Here is a 13556-nt window from a genome sequence, read left to right on the forward strand (position 1 = left end):
AGATGTCCTTTACCATCACTTAAGCAGTAAACCAATGGGCACATATATTTTTTCAAATTGGAATAATCCCTATTTGTTTACTTTCTTAGTCTATAATTGCTATATACCGTACATGTGGAATTGAAAGTGAGCTGTCTTCACATATAACAAATTAATTGCCACAAACTCTTTTTAATGCAGTGCAAACCCAACTTCCTATATCTTTCTCTTGATACAGGAAAAATTGCAGTCACAAGCCCACTTCCATGTCCTAATTAAACCAGAGCCAGAATTCCATGGTCCAATTCAACAGAAAACATAAGACTTAATTATAGATTGACTCTGAAACAGAAGGTGCAGTTTTCTCCACTTCATGTAATTATGGCTCTAGGTGGTGTATATCAAATAACAAAATAGCCCCCCCCCACACACACACAAGCTCCAATCCAATGGAACCAATTTTGAAAAATAGCATCACTGATTGATAGTACCAAAAGTCACTGAGAGATCAAACAGGATCAGGAGATTTCCGTAGGCTAGAAGATTGATGACTATGAGTTCCAGTCCCATCTTAGGAACAAAAGACAGATGAATGATTTTGTAACAGATGGAAATTTATCAAGGAGCAATCCAACCTAAAACTAAGGAGAAATTTCCTGAGAGTGAGAACAATTAACTTATGGAACAGCTTGCCTCCAGAAGTTGTGGGTGTTCCATTGCTGAAGATTATAAGACGAGATTGGACAGCCATTGGCCTACAATGGTAGAGGGTCTCCTGTTTGAGAAGAGGGACAGACTAGAAGATCTTCAAGATCCCTTCCAACTCTGTTATTCTGTATTCTGTACCTGTTAAGAAAATTGTTTCACTTGTTAAGTTTGTCATAGGTTCCAAGAAACATTCTAAGACTGAGAAATTAGATACCTCCACCAAAACCTTCTGGGGCTAAATAAACAATCTAGCATTACCAATGTAAAAACAAACTTTTGACAAGAATGGCTGTATATTTAGAGACACGGAATTAAGAAAGGTTTTGTTTATTTTTTATACTTTACAATATTTATCTTCCTCCTTTCCAAGTAAAAATTCTCAAGGAATTAGAAAGCAAAAATAAACAGCAATATCATACAACTAAAGAGAATTAACCTTGTTAAGTAAGCAACAGTAGTCCACCAGTTTGATTGTTGCTTTTTAAAAGATACCCTGGTGAAAAAAATATGAATTTTCACTATTCATCTAGAAGAAGCAAAAGAAGCCAAGTAGGAACATCTGACCTGCTAGATAGATGCTGCAATGATTTTTCATTCTGCAGGCTACCATATGGAATGGCTCACCAGATGGATTTATCGTATTGCATTTCTAGTCACCAATAGGAATATATGGTAACAATTAGACTCTCTACATGGGGAGCATAACTATAGTACAAAACCATTCTGCTTGTTGCAGTGATATGTGGAGCTTATTTCAGGCAGGAATGAGTAATACATTCAAAGTAGCCATGAATTTTAAGATACTGTGGATATAATCTAATTAAAGTGCTGCTTTCTCTGTCCTGTGGGATGTACGGTACAAAGAATATGAAAAGTTTTTCCACAGGGTATAAAGCATCTGAGGAAGTCATTGAGAAACAGCACAAATAACTGTCCATTGTTTTTAATCCTCCTTGGCACTTTGCAGATATCTAATTTCTTTGGTCATGAACTATCAGCTATGCCATGCCATGGGCAACATATCTTTCTTCTGTCAAGGCTCCACATCATCTTGGCTGAAATTTTGACAAGATCCACATGAGGCAGATATACACACATAATCAGCATTCCTTTTTCTGTTAGCACAGAGAAGCAAATGCATAGAAAGGATGGCAATAAGATACACTTGTCCATGAAGTTTCCAATTTATTAGCTTATCTACTTACTATGCTGGAAGGGAGAAAGCAGACAAAGAAGAGACCCATTATGTTGGTCTGGAAGACTCTTTCGCTCTCAAGTTTGTTTTTTCCTCTTCAGGAGAGTTGGTGTGGCCAAAATATCTTTGGTGCACCTACTAGCACTAGCTTTTTCCTTGAACCTTCTAGTAATGCTTATGTTTATGTATTTGCCTCTGTGTCTACCTATTACAGTGGCTTGATAAGCCATCTCATGATATTAAATTTTCCAAAATAATGCGATAACACAGTCAAAGGGAAATGAAACCTTGAGACCTCCCTGGAGTAACGTGAACTGTCAAGTGACAAGTGCTGAATCACTGGGCTTAAATAATTACCCACAAAAAATGCAATGTACAATTGATACGATATGATATATGATAACAGCATCAGAAAGACTTCTTCAAGCTTTTAAGATTTTTAAGTATTAAACTTTCTGGATGTACTAGTTCATTTTCTTTGTTTTTTAAGATATTTTAAGATTTTAAGTATTAAACTTTCTGGATGTGCTAGTTCATTTTCTTTCTTTCTTTTTAAAGATATTTTATTAAATTTTTATAGTTACAAATCTTTAGTGCTTAGTACACAATGTGTTGTCTGGGTCCATATATTTAACTTAATAATAATACATCTTCCATTCCTACTCCCTACTCTGTTTTTCTAGCCATTTATAAAATATATCCCATGTTTGAAAGTATTTTGTATCTTCTTTTCCTTTCATTTTTCAATGTAAGCCTGTCCATTTCCACACAGTCCAAAATGTTCTTAATTATTACTTCTCCAGCTGGTATTTCTTCATTTTTCCAATGCTGTGCAAATGTAATTCTTGCTGCTGTTAGTTCATGTAATATTAAATATATACATTCTTTATCATAGTTTTCTGAGGTTATACCTAAAAGAAATAGTTCCGGCTTAAAATCTACGTGTTTTCTTAACATTTTCTCTAACCACATATGCATTTCCGACCAGAATTATTTTTTACTTTGGGGCATGTCCACCAGAGGTGGTAATACGTGCCTGGCTTTTGCCTACATTTCCAACAATTGCTAGACATGTTTTTAAACATTTTGCTAACCTTGCAAGTGGTAAATGCCATCTATAAAACATTTTATATAAATTTTCTTTATAGGTAGCTGCCCTTGTTATTTTATATAACAAGTTATTTAATGGCTTAAGAATCAAACAATCTCAACTCAAATCAGGAAGGCATATGTGAACTTTTCCTAATTCAGTAGACAAGAGGCCAATAAAGTAATATTTCCAGGAGAAATGACTTAGCTCATAATTACTGCACAACTTGGCATATGAAAGGGCTATTGGAAGTAATGCAGACTTGCACAGTTTATTGTACAATTTTCAGCTTTTGTATCATGAAAGAGGTCCTTTTGAAGATTAGTCTGGCATCCTATCCATAGTCTTATAAAAACAATTAGATACTGATCTATTCCAGAAGGGTTTGGGACTGAATGGTCATCATTGTGCCTATTGTTATTGGGATTTATGATTTTCTTTCTGTGTTTATTAATCTAAACCCGCAGGAATAATTTTCAGAATCCAGCTGAGATAAACACAATAAATATATTTTAACTATATCTTCTTATAATTGAGCTAGTAGTTACTTGGCACCTTGAGTTCCAGTTGTCTTTAAAAGCTAGAGAAGAGCTGGCTCAAAGAATTTTCTTGCCTGCAGGTTAAGGACAAAGAGGTATTCTACTTCACTTCCAGTGTAGTATTGATCTTATCCAGAATGACAGAGGAATCTCACTTCAACACTGTTACTAGACTATATTATCCATTATAGATGATGGTAGCAGCTTAGCTTAGAGGCCCCAGAGCAAATGTGAAACTGTTCCTACTAATCTCTTAGAATGTTTTATTTTTTTTATTGCCAGCTATCATGTATATTACATGGAGAGAAAAGAGGGTATAAATTAAAACATAAAAGAATAACATAATTTGTTGCTTGAGACACAGGCTTCATTCTTCCTAATAGAAGGACAAGTTCTATTATTGGCCGACTTTAGAGAGAATAGTCTGAAGCCTTATAGGAATGGAGCCTATTTGATTTCAGTTCAAAAATCTGATTGCCACTATATCCTTGGTTGATCTAGGACAAATCTCTTAAAACCTGCTCTTTGTTAAAAGTTTATTCAAAACTTCTTCTCAAACTGATCTCTATAGAATAGGTTATTATTACAACCCTCCCTTGTCATGTTACCTAGCTTAATGAATTGCATTTTTAATGATGCACAGGAGAGAGGCAACAATTAGAGTTTTCCAGTTTGATGCACCCCAAAAGATTCTGTTAGATTTATTAAATCCATAAAAGCAAGACTGTGCGAGGGCTGAGTTCTCAACTAGAATACCTAATCATTGCTACAAAAACAGTGTGTGTGTGAGAGAGAAAGGTGGGATTGGCTTTGCTTTTTATCACAACTCCCCTTGAAAACCAAGCCCCAAAGTGATAAATGTATGAAAATTAGTATAAATATAAATTTAAAATCAGCAAAAGAAAATTTAGTTAGATGCCTGTAACTATACTTTCTTTTTGTGCTCTTGATGGCATCTTCATATCCTCCTCCTCCTTCTCCTCCTCCTCCTCCGATATGTACTGGTATTACCTATGAAAAAACTGTCCATCTGAAGGCCCTGCCTACAGCCTCTTACAGAGTTTGGTAGAACAAAAGGAATAAAAATACAGAGAATTGGAGGACAATTTAACCTACAATATGTAAACTGACATCCATTGAAAGAGCACACTCAGTATTTATCCTGATAAGCATTAAAAACTTTGCATTCTTTTGAGATGAAAGAAATTTAAAATTTGTAGCCAAAATTGAAAGAAAACTTCTAACACTTTTGAAAAAATGCCGTAGTTCTAGCCTAAACCAACCATAATGCAGCCTGCTCAACTAATTGGAATCACTGTCCATTAAGTAAAAGCATAAAGGGGAAAGAAATGGTAAAGTATTTTCTTAATTGGTACAGTCCAGGCCTCACAAATTATGACTGTAGTATGTCACACTGAATTAACTGGATAGTAACACATTGCATGTAACTCAGTCTGTGCTTTCCACTTAAGCTGGGAAAGCATACTACATGGCAGAACACAGCCCTACCAAGGAGCTGCATACAAGCCTGCCTGATGTCTGAATCAGCAATCTATGTTCAACAGATACTCTGTGACTAAAAGCAAATTTCACTAGCTGCTAAGTCAGTGATTGCTTTAAGACACGCAGATTCCTCAAACGGCCAGGTAAAATAGGACCTCCTTGACACTTATTTCATTGGAAAACTTTTATATTCCTTATATTTTCCCTTTGTATTTGGAAGTCTTTGCCCACTGATGCATCAAAGTGTTCTCCACCCTGCCTGAAGTTGGCAGAAGACATGTAATTTGCAGTGGAATTACTGGTTTGAGGGGTCCTTATGCTCTCTGAGCTTTGTTGTTTTCTTGCAGACATTTCATTGCCCAAACTAGGTAATATCATCAGTGCTAGTAAGGAGTAGGGTTTGATCTCAATTTATATTCTAATGGCTTGCCTTTTCAGTGATTGTTGGTTCTTCCTCTGCTACTGTATCTTTGTTTCAAGTGCCTGCTTTTAACTGATTTCCCTCTAAGGCACTTGGTGAGAACACCCAACAGGCTTAGAAAGTGTCATAAAATGTTACTTTGTCAATGATACGGCTTCAGATTGTCTGCAGGCTGGGGATGAGATAAAGGAAGCATCATGGGGACATGACAGAAAAAAATAGGTTGCCAAAGCATTTTTGTGCTATAGTTATATACAGGTGAGGGAGGAAAAAACGGCAGATAGAAGCTTCTGTACAATTTGGGAACAACATTAGTTGTCCAATATAAGGAATACAAAATAAATTAAAAATAATCATGAAATTGTAACTAAGGTGCTACAGAACACCAACAGGCATATTCCAGGTCTTTAAACTCTCCAGCTAGAGCCAAGCTGTGCCGATATCACTCCTAGCATATTATTAGGGATCAATAAGACGTGGCACTCACTCTCAGCACCTATAAGCCCTTTATCCAAAGGACTCATGAGTCACATAATGTTGCAAAATTACAGAATTATACATTTGAAAGAGACCACTTAGGCCACTAAATCAACACACACATACACACACACCACTAAATACAGGAATTCAGATTAAACCACCCCCAACAAATGTAATGGAAGTGGATATAAGGAGAATCAAATTAAACATGATAGTTTCTTCTTTTAAGAATCAGCTGGAAAGTCTGCAAAACACAGAAGTATTTTCTTCAAATTCTGAGATTAATACATTTGGGCAATTCAGCAATTACTACTGATAGTGTTTTAAGGTTGTCATGGAAATCAAAAAGCTTCTCATATGATTTCCTTTCCTTCAAAGAAAAGACACTTTCTGTTGTCATTCTCTGGCTTGTTTTAGTAGTGCATGAACAGGAACTATAAGGTACTTTTATCTCTCGGCTGTCAGCTATAAATATAACACATATAGGCATGCACAGGCATACACTTACATGAGCTGTCTCTCTGGAGAAGAGAGAAAAAAAGAATAAAACATTTTGCTTGGAGAGAAGAGGAGAAATAAAACTGTATATCACAAAGAAATTGCACCTTCTTAGAAGTCTCATACCATCAAATTAAAATAATAGCTCCCTTCTACCATACAAATGCTTATTTGGCAAATCTAGGATAGTACAAAAAGTACAAAAGCATCCATTGGAACTGTTGGATTTTTTTGCCTTTGGACTACCTGACCTTCTCAAGCCATACCACAGACTGCTTTTTGAAAGTTCCCCTGAGTTGCAGTGCTGATTGAGTGGATCAAGAACATCTCTTTGAGAAGCATATTTGCTGTCTCTCTAAAGTATAATTATTCAAGTCTAATATCTGCAGTATTGTTGGCATGGTTATATTTTTCCAGAAACAAATACTCCCCCCCCCCAATATTTATATTGAAAGCTGGAGATTTGCAGAATACATTGAAGATTATCTTTCTCTATAGCCATTCTATGCTCCTTTGCCCAATACTGTATTATGTCCTATTCCATCCATTCTTGAGATAGCAGAAAACTATACCAAATGTTGTCCCATTGCCAACTCCTATCTTGCCTCTATTGCCTGAATACACAGACACTGCCAGTTACTCAACGTCCCTCCAGACTAATGGATGACAAAGCCTAACAGATCTTGAGACTGTCCTTGGATGATGTCAGAACAAGAGGAGGAGAATACTCCTTTATCACTGGCACAGTTAAGGATGACTCAAGCCTGTCTCACCCCTGGACTGAGGACAAGATGAAGACAACATTGTGGGGACAGAATAAAGAAAGAGAGATTGCCAGGGACTATTTGTCTCATGGTTATCCACAAGTGGAGACATGGCCTGGGGCAGCCAAAAGATTCAGTATGCTTAATAAAAAGAAGCTCACAGTAGCTTATGCTGATTGATTTCCATGAATGTGTATATAAATGTACCTTCTAAATGTTATAATCATACATACAGCACAGAAGGTTTATACTTACATATTTTATCAATCATAATCCCCTTTTTTCTTCTATGAATAATTAAGTGCAATAAAGCTTAATATAGGCGATGCTTTTAATAAAGCCAATCAGGAACCAGTAGAACTATCAGCCTATTTTTTCCCCTGGGCCACCAGGGAAAATGCCCACTGTTTTTTTCCCACAGAGGGGAAAATCTAACAAGAAATGCCACTGAAAGCCCAAGAGGACTCCTCAAGACACTTAAAATGAAGGTATCTTGTTTGGGAGAAAAATTAGTCATAGCTGTCAGAGATATAATGGAACCATTCTTTTTTACTGGTTATTTTGTATTTTATTTTAAACATATTCTGAACACAATTCTTCTATGTTCCATTGAAGTTCTGAAGAAATATTCTGGAGCTCATTTGTTCAACCAAGTATAAAGAATTGGTAATCTTTCCAATTATCTTTTAGAAATAGAGGCACCAAGAAAAAGCATCCCTAAAAGGATGCTATTTAGTGCAAAAGATCTCTTATCATGTACTGAATATGTACATTTCAGCAAAACTGGGAAGGTGATAAATTCTTCCCTTCTCACTCCAGAATTCTTACACCACAACAATGGGCCAATGCCCCCATCTTTCAGTCATATTTTTCGATCTTTGATTGTGAATAGAAAAGGTCTCTTACTGCTTACAACTTCATACCAATAGCCATCATCAAGATGTTAGGACTTTATTTTATTTCTCCAGTGGCAGCAGTCTATGACTCTTGGCTAGAAAGGCATGAGAGAATGGTTGTGTTTACATAATATGTTTGTCTGCTTTTCCCAAAATATTGAATGGCTTTTTAAAAATTGTTATATATAGAATTTTAAAAGCATGGGAGATACAACACAAACTTGAAGTTCTGTAAAAGCCATGGGGCAATATAGGCATCCCTCCAACATGACGTTCTGATTATGCACCAAACCAGAAAAACTTAAGCTATTATATGTATATCGATATCATTAAAGGCTACCGAAAGATCAAGAGTTGAACTAATAAGAGGTTGATTAAGACTCTTTTAAATGTATAATAAAAACTACATCTGGCCCAGAGAAGCTCTAATCCAACTGTGGTAGATTTTAATATTGAAAAGGCAGTATCTAAAGAATCACATGGGGGCCTCAAATTTCTACACAGTGTCTACATCTAAGGCTGCACAAGCTGAAACCTATCCAAACATTTTTACTACTATATATATTATCCCAACTGAATCACTCTCAGAATATAGAATATTTTCCCTCGATTCAGCTATCTATTGGTTGTTGAGTTGGCTGAAAAAATATTTGCTGTCTTCACTGTCAATCCTTGCTTCTAGATAGTAAATGGTGGTGTCTTAATTTCCATTTACAGAACTATTGATTAAATTTTGTGGTGGTGTTGCTCTTTTTTTTCTGAATGCCACAAGAAAGCACAGAAACCATTTACCTATGACAGTACTGCAAAATCTGTACTTAATGCAAGCTCACTGCTCAGCTGATCCCACAGAGATGATTATCCAGTAAACCCATTTTACTGTGCAGCTCCTCAAATGATCCTACAAGAAGCAGAATATCTATACCCAAGATACTCTTCTGTACTGAGTTACAGGCCAAAGTTTAGCACAGAAACTTCAGTGGTCATGCTTGTAGATAGCTAGAGAAAGGAAGATTAGGGGATGTGGCTGATCAGAGCTTTTGGGAGTGGGCAGCATATAAACAAAGTACATAATAAATATTAAGCTTTTAGCTGAGCCTGCTATTTTCATCCAGAGGAAAAGTAGGAATGGCACCAAAGGATTGAGACCCAAGGCTACCGGCCACACCCACTCCAGCCTGAAGCGGTCAATAAGTACCTGGCTATTTTTACCCTGTATGGAACACTTCATATTTAGTAGTGATAAAATAGTGGGCAAAGGCATCAGATTTTGAAACAGTTGAAACAGACTTGGATTTTTTGCTGCTGATTTAAGTGGGGGAGTTACTTAGAACTAAAATAATCAAAGCCAGCTCATGGCAGAATAAAAAGGTTGACAAGATATGCTCATATACAGTATGTAGGAGTTAGTGGAGAAATATGCTCTATCTTATTGCTGTAAGGAAGTAGATTATAGGGTATAGTATTGTAGAATTATATATAATTTTGATTTACAGTATGTCTAATACAACTTATAATAGTAAATGCTGGTAAAGGTTGATTAACATGGATCTGAATCATGGCAATAAGTATATTAATTTGCCATATTGATTATGCATCTATCAGTTGCATCTGCAAATTTCTTTCATAGATCTGATTTGTAAGAGATCTAGTTCAATCTCAGCATGTAGCAGTGTTCCATTTTCCAATTGGGAAGTATGAATTGGAAGCATTTGCATTCAGAAATGACAAAATGAATCACTCTTCTATTTCAGACATTGCAATAATCTAAGTAAATGAAACTGAAGGTAGAAGATCATTTAATGTAAAGTTTTGTTTCTTGTTTTGTCTTGTCCTTATTTTGCCAGTTAATGGGAAAAGACACTTGTGAATTATATGTGCTATATGAAATTAGTGCACTATATGTGCACTATATAGACCTACTGGGCTAAGGCCAAGTGAACTTGCAACTACACAGTAATGTATATGTTTAAAGTGTTCCATCTTGTTTCATAAATTCTGAAACCATATTCAGTATTATAGGTTTGGCTCTTGTGTATTAGGGACTCAGTATTATAAGTTCAGCTAACTCTATAGTACTCCTTGTCTGTTGGCTCCATTTCCTTTTATTAAAAATATTTTTGTTGAAATATTTTTAACAGAATTTAAAAATGGAACAGATTTTGAATTAAAGAATAAAGAAAAGTAATAAAGTAAAAATAAGAAGAAAGAAAAGAAAAAAGACAGATTCTAAAGAAGTAGTTTCCAATCTTTTTGACAGTATTTATAGATATATTTATATTTTATTCTCTCAAAAGTTACATCATAATTTCCTTTTTTCCATAAGATATCCTTTCTAATCTTCATACCCATAAAACACATGTTAAGTTTCCCTTTTTCAGCAAAAAAGTCCATAAATTACTAATAAATGTAGTTATTGATCTTTTCCTGATCAAACAAATTAATATTGCCATCTCTACTAGTCCTGTAATCTCTATTGGCTTCAATTCCTTTCACCTTCTCGATCAGATTTGTAACTGAGTCCCAGATGTTTTGGTTTTTGAAATAGCCATGTGAGGTCACCAGAAGGATCTCTGTGCCTGAATAGCACCAATGGCTAAGCTCCCTTTGCAGCATCTGAGTGTTAGACTTTGGGCTTATCTGTACTGGCTGGCTTCTCCATTGCAAGTACAGGTCACCAACTATGGAGGAAACACTACTGCACCAATATAAATGTGACCATCCAGGGACACTTTCTTCGCCTAGTTTCAAAATAATATTTTTCTGCTTCTGTCAACTGCTGCTATCTGCTCGGCTTCTAAGTCCCTGGATTTTGATTGCAATCCAATGAATTCTGAAGTGCAGGGTCACATTTTCCCTAATTTTCCTAAATAATACCAGCTGCATGTTTTCCTTAATAGCATAATGATAATAATACTTGCCTTACATACAAAATATCTTTGTGTTTTAACTGCTGTTAGCCACCTACAGTGATTGTACTGTAAAATAGGTGGCCATATAAATTGAAATAATAAATAAAATAATGGTTCCAAACCCAGCAGGAAGATATGATTTAATAATTTTTATTTTTATTTTTCTGACCTACCTTCTTTTATCCTAAGCTGCTGTTGTTGTTTTAATAATTCAGTGGTGTACTGTTTCATCATTCTTTCAGTTACCTTATTTAAACTGACATGAGCACAGGAGAGAAGTAGTTTAAGGGTCTATGCAGCTACAGCTTTAGTATCACTGTTCCCTGCTTGTTGACTGCAGAAATCAATAGTATCAGTGGAATAGACAGTTGTTTGAATCTAATAAATTCTGAAGCACAGGAATTCAGTCTCATTAGGTTCCCCACACCATGTTCTCATTAATTGACACCTCTATCTTCCAGTGAAGAACATTGGTCTTAATTAACTATCATCCCAGGAAAATTAGCAGCTATAATGTCACTGGCACTAAGCTGAAAAACATTTATCTTAGTAAATAACATTTTTCAGAGAATAAAATAAGCTCACACCAAAAATATAATCTATTCTTGTGCCAGTTTGCACAACTACCAATAAGAAGTATAGCCTTTCATTCTGAATTAAATCTACAGATATAGTAAAAGAACAATCTTAGCTACTCTATGAGTATTCTAGCATGATCTCATAAACCTGAAACCTGATATATAAAACAAAAGGCTGATTGGTTTCCCACCACTAGATCCATCTCCTACCTGCTAGATCAACAGAGATCCATCTTGTAGTTAATTTAACAATCCCAATAATGAGCAGCTGCATCATATTTCAGAATCCTGGAAAGGGAAAGCAGCGTATGATTAATTTTCTTACTTTAAATTAAACCTTTTGTTGGCAACTCCACAATCACCACGACTAATGTTTTATGCTCTGTGGCTGCTTCTTGGAAATATGTTCCAGGATTGTTAAGCTGTTAAGAACAAATCAAGCACAGAAAGCATGACAGAACAAAGGCCTTTTCTCATTTGTACCTAACCATGCCACAAAGATCTCCTGATAACATTTGTCCTGTTTTGTCTCCAAGACATTGTCTTCATCTTATCAGAGCCTATGAGTGAATCAGCCTTAAGTTCTCCTTATCTGTACATTAGGGATAAATTGTGATGAAGAAAATCTATTTATTTAGATTTTCTATTTATTTAGGAGTCAAAATGACTTAAACCGGCTCAGGGTTGACTCAGCCTTCCATCCTTCTGGGGGAGGTAAAATGAGGACCCAGATTGTTGGGGGCAATGTAAATATATATATATATATATATATATATATATATATATATATATATATATATATATATATACACATACACACACATTGCTTACTGGTGTACACCGCTTAGAGAGTGCTTGCACTTAAAGCGGTATATAAGTCTCATAAATAAATAAATAATGACATTTTGGACTTAAGGCTGAAGACATTGACTTCATCTCATCCAAGCCTATGAGTGAATCAGCCTTAAGTTCTCCTTATCTGTATATAGGTATCTGATATGAGCCAGGATAACATCATGCATGTTATAATGTCATAGCACAAATGATATTAATCATTAGCAAAAATTACATAATTTGTATCATTTGTAAAAATGACATTAACTACTACATGATATCCCTTGTTTTCCCTTTTTAACTCATATACCTCCTAGGAAAACCTATTTCTGTTTGATTTATTGTGTGCAATCAAGTCATTTTTTATTCCTAATGAGCATATAAATAGATTTTCTCCATCACAATCTATCCCTAATCTGTTATTTCAGGTCTCTCAATGGTGCATTCATCACCACTGTAATCCAGCTGTCCACCTTGGTTCGGGTTATCCTCTTGACTTTCCTTCTACCTTTCCCAGCACTGTCATAAAATCATAGAGGTGGAAGGGACCTTCAAGATTTTCTAGTCCAACTCACTGCCCAAGGCAGGAATCCCTACACCATCTCAGCAAATGATTGTCAAATACCTTGTTTGAAAACATCCAGTAATAGAGCACCCACAACTTTGGGAGGCAAGCTATTCCATTGATTAATTGTTCTCAGGGTGAACAAATTTCTTCTTAGATTCAGGTTAAATCTCCCCCTGGTGGACTTCAGTCATTGCTTCTTGTCCTTCCCTCAAGTGCTCTGGAGAATAAATTGACCCACTCTTCTATGTGACAGCCCATCAATATTGGAAGAAAAGCTTTCTTTTCATTAGGCTAGCATACCTAGTTCCCTTAGCCATTCATGGTACAATGTAGCCTTCACAGCCCTAATCATCTTTGTCACTCTTCTATACATTCTTTCTTCAGCATCTTTTTTGTATCATAGTGACCAAAAATAGACCCAGCATTCCAAGTGTGGGTCACAAGTGTAGTATAGAGCAATAGTATCACTTCCCATGAGCTTGATGCTATCCCTCTGTTGATGCAGCATAGGAGTGCATTGGTATTTTTGGCAACTGCAGCATAACGCTGGCTCATAATTAAGTGGTGGTTCACTAGGGCACCTAGATCCTT

The sequence above is a fragment of the Crotalus tigris genome, unplaced genomic scaffold (genome assembly GCF_016545835.1).
Source record: "Crotalus tigris isolate CLP2741 ecotype Arizona unplaced genomic scaffold, ASM1654583v1 scf7180000017550.10884619, whole genome shotgun sequence".
Classification (NCBI taxonomy): domain Eukaryota; kingdom Metazoa; phylum Chordata; class Lepidosauria; order Squamata; family Viperidae; genus Crotalus; species Crotalus tigris.